Source organism: Hoplias malabaricus, chromosome 5 (assembly GCF_029633855.1).
Source record: "Hoplias malabaricus isolate fHopMal1 chromosome 5, fHopMal1.hap1, whole genome shotgun sequence".
Lineage (NCBI taxonomy): Eukaryota > Metazoa > Chordata > Actinopteri > Characiformes > Erythrinidae > Hoplias > Hoplias malabaricus.
In genome coordinates, this window is record NC_089804.1 from 41392886 (window position 1) to 41401220 (window position 8335).

General features: G+C 47.6%; 1 protein-coding gene across 1 annotated transcript in view; it reads right to left on the reverse strand.

The window, feature by feature from the left end:
- Window positions 1-3277, reverse strand: part of cntn2 (contactin 2) — a 49133-nt gene extending 45856 nt beyond the window's left edge. Inside the window, exon 1 of the mRNA XM_066671559.1 lies at window positions 3146-3277. The gene's annotated coding sequence lies outside the window, so the exon portion shown is untranslated. The remainder of the gene's footprint in view (window positions 1-3145) is intronic.
- Window positions 3278-8335: the final 5058 nt, after the last annotated feature.

The following is an 8335-nucleotide window of genomic DNA, read 5'->3' on the forward strand; positions in this document are numbered from 1 at the left end:
CCTACGGACACTTTTGAGTCTCAAATCCACCTACCAACGTGTTTTTTGGCGCGTGGGAGGAAACTGGAGCACCCGGAGGAAACCCACACAGACACAGAGAGAACACACCACACTCCTCACAGACAGTCACCCGGAGGAAACCCACACAGACACAGAGAGAACACACCATACTCCTCACAGACAGTCACCCGGAGGAAACCCACGCAGACACAGAGAGAACACACCACACTCCTCACAGACAGTCACCCAGAGGAAACCCACACAGACACAGAGAGAACACACCATACTCCTCACAGACAGTCACCCGGAGGAAACCCACGCAGACACAGAGAGAACACACCATACTCCTCACAGACAGTCACCCAGAGGAAACCCACACAGACACAGGTAGAACACACCACACTCCTCACAGACAGTCACCCGGAGGAAACCCACGTAGACACAGAGAGAACACACCACACTCCTCACAGACAGTCACCCGGAGGAAACCCACACAGACACAGAGAGAACACACCACACTCCTCACAGACAGTCACCCGGAGGAAACCCACGCAGACACAGAGAGAACACACCACACTCCTCACAGACAGTCACCCGGAGGAAACCCACACAGACACAGAGAGAACACACCATACTCCTCACAGACAGTCACCCGGAGGAAACCCACGCAGACACAGAGAGAACACACCACACTCCTCACAGACAGTCACCCGGAGGAAACCCACACAGACACAGAGAGAACACACCATACTCCTCACAGACAGTCACCCGGAGGAAACCCACGCAGACACAGAGAGAACACACCATACTCCTCACAGACAGTCACCCGGAGGAAACCCACGCAGACACAGAGAGAACACACCACACTCCTCACAGACAGTCACCCGGAGGAAACCCACGTAGACACAGAGAGAACACACCACACTCCTCACAGACAGTCACCCGGAGGAAACCCACGCAGACACAGAGAGAACACACCATACTCCTCACAGACAGTCACCCGGAGGAAACCCACGCAGACACAGAGAGAACACACCACACTCCTCACAGACAGTCACCCGGAGGAAACCCACGCAGACACAGAGAGAACACACCACACTCCTCACAGACAGTCACCCGGAGGAAACCCACGCAGACACAGAGAGAACACACCATACTCCTCACAGACAGTCACCCGGAGGAAACCCACGCAGACACAGAGAGAACACACCATACTCCTCACAGACAGTCACCCGGAGGAAACCCACGCAGACACAGGGAAAACACACTACACTCCTCACAGTCACCCGGAGGAAACCCACGCAGACACAGAGAGAACACACCATACTCCTCACAGACAGTCACCCGGAGGAAACCCACGCAGACACAGAGAGAACACACCACACTCCTCACAGACAGTCACCCGGAGGAAACCCACGTAGACACAGAGAGAACACACCACACTCCTCACAGACAGTCACCCGGAGGAAACCCACGCAGACACAGAGAGAACACACCATACTCCTCACAGACAGTCACCCGGAGGAAACCCACGCAGACACAGAGAGAACACACCACACTCCTCACAGACAGTCACCCGGAGGAAACCCACGCAGACACAGAGAGAACACACCACACTCCTCACAGACAGTCACCCGGAGGAAACCCACGCAGACACAGAGAGAACACACCATACTCCTCACAGACAGTCACCCGGAGGAAACCCACGCAGACACAGAGAGAACACACCATACTCCTCACAGACAGTCACCCGGAGGAAACCCACGCAGACACAGGGAAAACACACTACACTCCTCACAGTCACCCGGAGGAAACCCACGCAGACACAGAGAGAACACACCATACTCCTCACAGACAGTCACCCGGAGGAAACCCACGCAGACACAGAGAGAACACACCACACTCCTCACAGACAGTCACCCGGAGGAAACCCACGTAGACACAGAGAGAACACACCACACTCCTCACAGACAGTCACCCGGAGGAAACCCACGCAGACACAGAGAGAACACACCATACTCCTCACAGACAGTCACCCGGAGGAAACCCACGCAGACACAGAGAGAACACACCACACTCCTCACAGACAGTCACCCGGAGGAAACCCACGCAGACACAGAGAGAACACACCACACTCCTCACAGACAGTCACCCGGAGGAAACCCACGCAGACACAGAGAGAACACACCATACTCCTCACAGACAGTCACCCGGAGGAAACCCACGCAGACACAGAGAGAACACACCATACTCCTCACAGACAGTCACCCGGAGGAAACCCACGCAGACACAGAGAGAACACACCACACTCCTCACAGACAGTCACCCGGAGGAAACCCACGCAGACACAGGGAAAACACACTACACTCCTCACAGTCACCCGGAGGAAACCCACGCAGACACAGGGACACTTACATCACAAATATTAAGAACCGATCTGAAAAAGCTAGAGGGGCTTTCCGGCTGTAGGCAAGTTGTGGAGGGGAGAGCTGAGAAACAAGCTGAGGATGAAAGTGAAGATTATATCTAAGCTGCTTTTAAGGAACTGACATTTTCTTCTTGGAAAAACCTTCTAAATATGTGTAGAGCATTTATAGGTTAGAGAAGCACTGCAAAATTTAAATTTACATAGTATATTAAATATTTCATTTCAAACAAGTTGTAAATATTGTGGCTTCTAATAATAGGGTCATTTCAAACAACATAAAGCTAAGTGTCACGAAATTTGCTCCTTCTACAAACGGGAAATGTTAAATGTAGCAGAATACCGTTACGCCAAAGAACTCACAGAATATTCCCTCATACAAACTGTCCGAGGTCGTGACATGAACTAGAATAACGTTAATTCTCATGGTGTGTTACATTAACGAGCCGTATGTTTCCTCCGTGAAAGTGGAAAGGAGCCGAAGCTACACGAACATCTCCCCCACGGCTCCCTCCTCGAGCGCGGGCTCGGCGGCCAGTCCTTTCCCGTGTAAACACACGGGGGCTAAGCTAACAAAACCTACAAGGTGCGTCAGGACGCGGACGCTGAAGCGGATCCCGTCTGCTACTGCTACCTTCGTATTTTTCCCTCTGCGCTTGTCGCCAGTCTGTAAGAAGCAGCAGCAGCAGAGGGAGAACGTGTGTGGAAAGCTCCCCTTACCTTCACTGTGAAGATGAGCTGGCAGTTTTTTTTTTTGTTTTTTATCGCGGAGGCTCCAATGAACGCCCTGCTACACCGCCGTGTGTTTTCAGTCAGAGCTGCAGGGATGGAGCTAAATTCTCTGCCTCCTCCTCCTCCTCTTCTCCTCAAACAGCTTTGTTAGTCAGGCAGCCTGTCGCAGTAGGATGGGTCCCTCTCTCTCTTTCTCTCTCTCTCTCTCTCTCTCTCTCTGTATCCCTTTCTCTCTCCTCAAAAGCGCAGCTTTTTTTCCACCAATCTACTTTCTCCTCTCACAGCTTCAGTCCCTCCCTCCTCTCTCTCTCTCTCTCTCTCTCTCTCTCTCTCTCTACCACCCTTCGTAACATATAACGTACACACACACGATCAACCATATCATTATCCCCATCAATTGTTTTCTGCACTCATTATTCATTCTCTCATCTTCACTGATCATACAGGAGAACTTTGTGGCTCTGCATACTTTGTTTGCCCTCTTTCAGCATGTTCTTCAACGTTGAGGACCCCCACAGGAGCACTACAATATGACTGGAGTGATGGCTGCAGTGACACTGACGTGGTGGTGGTGTGTTAGTGTGTGTTGTGCTGGTGGAGAGTGGATCAGACACAGCAGTGCTGCTGGAGTTTTTAAACTCTGTGTCCACTCTCTGTCCACTCTGTGAGACACTCCTCCCTCGTTGGTCCACCTTGTAGATGCAAAGTCAGAGACAGTAGCTCATCTGTCGCTGCACAGTGTGTGTCGCTCGTCCTCTAGTCCTTCAGTGGTTGTTTGACTATGCTCAATCCAGCAGTGATACTGAGGTCTTTAAAACCCCCAGCAGCACTGCTGTGTCTGATCCACTCACACTGGTGTTTTGTTTGTTAGGGCGATCAGGACGCAAGATCAAAAAGCAAAGTGATGATATCTCATCCTGCCACAGTGTTATAGAAGCTGCACATCTTCTAGACGGGTTTGTTCTTTATCAGAATGTCAGTCTATTCAAGTCCATCACTGACTCTTTTGGGTGATTTTTAGTGACTGAAAATGGCCCGCATCGATGTGAAAGACTGTCATATTTAGATATTTTTTAAATTATAGATGCTACAGTGCACTTTCTATGGGCTCCAGCAGGGTTAGCCTTAACATGCTTGTTGAAAATGGCACCCTACTCACTATTCCCTAAATTACTAACAATATAGTGCACAATTATAGGGAACTAATAACAGGAGGGCAGTAAATGCCATCTAGTGATTACTGGTGGTATAACTACATGAGGTGACCAGAAAAAAAAAAAAACATTATGTGATTAATTTGTACTCTGCCATTTGCCAGTTGTCTAGACCGCTAGCTTTTAATTTACCCATTGATCAAGTCTCCTTCCATGTCATCACAATCCTTAATCACGATAATTGCGCTCCCTGAAAGATTTGGCTGGATCTGCCCCTATCCACTCACACCAGCACAACACACACCAACACAACCCACACAAACATACACACACACACTACATATATATCTATTTATTATTATTATTATTTTTAAATCATACTCTGTGTGTTGTCTCAGAACAGTAGCAGGTTTTAGTGGTGTTTGTGTGTGTGTGTGTGTGTGTGCACCCTTCCCCCACAGTTTCTCACCTTCACACCTCGGTAATGAAAACCTCACGGCACAATTTGCACACACCCATTTGATTGGTAGGACATTGCTTAGGCCTACAATCACCACAAAGATTGTTGTAATGTGACTTTAACATATGTGACCATCATTCAGAATGAATATGGAATGTGTGTGTGTGTGTGTGTTCGTTCTCATACAGCACATGTACTTGATGTGTTAAGAGCTGCGCAATGTGTTGATACTGCAGTGTTGATACAGTTTTATTATAATAGGCCATAAAAGTCTAGTGAATGTGGCTTTATGGAGGCTGGCACACACTCCCACGTCCACGGCAGGTGGCGAATGTTATTACTGAATTGCTTGGAGCTCTCCAATAAGCTCAGTTATGTGTCTGAGGAAGACATATGCAGCAGACAGGCAGAAGAGGGTAATAGATCTTATCGTGGAAAATGGACGTGAGGATGTGGGCCTACAGCACAGCCAGACTTTCACAGCACAGCATCCGTGAAGACGCATAGCGAATAAAACGCCAAGCATTAGTTCTGATAAGAAGCTCAAAGGAAGTGTGTGGTAGGTTTAGCTAAAAGTCGGACATCATAAAGTAGGATGAGTAAATGACTTGCTGTATTGCTCTTTAAGGTACAGGAAGCATTCGAATGCAGCTCTTTTGGAGAATCAGAAAATGTTGTCATTCATTATTCGTTGCGTATGATTGGCTGGGCTTCATTGTGGTGTCAGTCTGATTCTTCCGTACACATAGTTAGCTCATCTGAACACGTCTGAATTAAAGAGTACTTAAAGGCAGCTTGTGGTGATCATTATTGACCCATTACTTTGTTTTTTTTTTAACCTTAATTAACTAATTTTACAATGTAGCAAGTTCAAGTTCAAGTTCAAGTTCAAGAAGTTTATTGTCATTTCAGCAGTATATAGTGTTTACAGTACACAGTGAAACGAAATAGCGTTCCTCCAGGACCAAGGTGCTACATAAGACAATACACAACATTAAAGTGCGACTAGTGTAAAGCTAGTGCAACATGAAACAGTGCACACGCATTAAAGTGCAAAGGACATAGAACACAAAACAATACACAACATTAAAGTGCAACTAGTACAAATCTAGTGCAACATAAACCAGTGCATACACATTAAAGTGCAGAAGATATGGCTAAGAAAAATACAAAACAATGTCCCTACAGTACAATACAATACAATGTAATACAAGACAAGGCAAAAACCATAAGTACGGAGGGGATGAGGGAGAGAGACACTGCAATTTAAAGTGTATTTGTGCTGTAAACGGTAACTGGATGTAAACATGATGTAAACCGGATATGTGAAAACATTTACAGTCCAACAGACCAGTGTTTGTGTGTGTGTGTGTGTGTGTGTGTGTGTGTGTGTGCTTCTTTCAGTCCAGTCTTAGTCTCTAGGTGTTCAGGAGTCTGATAGCATGTGGGAAGAAGCTGTTACGGAGTCTGGATGTGAGGGCTCGAATGCTTCGATACCTTTTTCCAGACGGCAGTAGGTTGAAGAGTGTGTGTGAAGGGTGTGTGTGATCTCCCACAATGCTGAGTGCTTTGCGAGTGCAGCGAGTGGTGTAGATGTCTGTAATGGAGGGAAGAGACACACCGATAATCTTCTCAGCTGTCCTCACGATCCGCTGGAGGGACTTGCGATCTGCCACAGTGCAGTTTCCAAACCAGACAGTGATGCAGCTGGTCATGATGCTCTCGATGACTCCTCTGTAGAAAGTGGTGAGAATTGGAGGGGGGAGATGAACCTTCTTCAGCCTTCGCAGGAAGTAGAGGCGTTGCTGGGCTTTCTTTTTGATGTTACTGGTGTTAGTGGACCAGGTGAGATCATCCGCTAGGTGAACACCAAGGAATTTGGTATTCCTGACAATCTCCACAGCAGAGTTGTCGATGTTCAGTGGCGAGTGCTCACCCCTTGTTTTTCTGAAGTCTACAACCATCTCTTTGGTTTTGTCCACGTTCAGAGACAGGTTGTTCACTTCACACCAGTCAGTTAGCCGCTGCACCTCCTCTCTGTATGCTGACTCGTCGTTCTTACTGATGAGACCCACCACAGTTGTGTCATCAGCGAACTTGATGATATGATTTGAGCTGTGCATCGCTGCACAGTCATGGGTCAGCAGTGTGAACAGCAGTGGACTGAGCACGCAGCCCTGGGGGGCTCCAGTGTTCAGTGTGATGGTGCTGGAGGTGTTCCTACCGATCCGGACTGACTGAGGTCTCCCAGTCAGGAAGTCCAGGATCCAGTTGCAGAGAGAAGTGTTGAGGCCCAGTATATTCAGCTTCCCGATCAGATGCTGAGGAATGATGGTGTTGAATGCTGAGATGTGTCTATGAACAGCATTCGGGCATATGTGTCTTTCTTGTCCAAGTGGGTGAGTGCCAGGTGCAGCGTGGTGGATATGGCATCGTCCGTTGAACGGTTAGGACGATACGCGAACTGTAGAGGGTCCAGTGTGGGGGGAAGTAGGGTTTTGATGTGCCTCATGACGAGCCTCTCGAAGCACTTTGTGATGACCGGTGTGAGTGCAACGGGACGATAGTCATTGAGGCAGGACACAGAAGAATTCTTAGGCACCGGGATGATGGTGGTGTTCTTGAAGCATGTTGGAACAACGGCGCTGCTAAGAGAGATATTGAAGATATCAGTGAAGACATCAGCAAGCTGGGCTGCACATTCTCTGAGCACTCTGCCAGGAATGTTGTCTGGTCCAGCAGCTTTCCGCGGGTCGACTCTGCATAGAGTTTTCCTCACGTCGGCTACAGTAAAAGACAGCACCTGGTCGCTGGGAGAAGGGGTGGACTTTCTCGCCGTTACATTGTTCTGTGCCTCAAACCGTGCGTAGAAATGGTTCAGCACGTCTGGTAGGGAAGCATCTCCGTCACAAACAGGTGGTGTAGTCTTGTAGCTGGTGATGCTCTGGATGCCCTGCCACATGCGCCGAGTGAGCCGAGCCGAGCCGAGCAATGTAGCGATTAGCATTAGCGATGTCACATTAGCGGTTTTATGTAGCAACGTAAACACAGCTTTGCTACTGTGAAGTTCAGAAGGTAGATTATATTTAATTTATTCTGAAATACGTATTAAATTATCTAATATCTAATTATCTAATTAAATATCTAATTATAATCATAACTAACTTTCTCTCTCTGACACTCCTCTCTCTCTCTCTCTCTCTCTCTCTCTCTCTCTCTCTCTCTCCCTACCTCTCTCTCTCTCTCTCTCTCTCTCTCTCTCTCTCTCACACACACACACACACACACACACACACACACAGCTCCTGTTTCATTTCTAAACCACACTGCATTGTAGTATTTATTTATTGTATTCACATTTGTGTGTTCGGTGGTAAAGTGAAAATTAGGAGAAAATGTATGTATGTCACACTGTACATTTATATTCCTCTCAAAAATACAAGGAAGTGCTAGCAATTATGTTTTTTAACACTTTTTAAAGACGTTACGGTACATAATAAACATTTAAGGGGCAGCCGCTGAGTCTCACTCTCAAAATGGACACGGCAGGAAATGAATAACTCT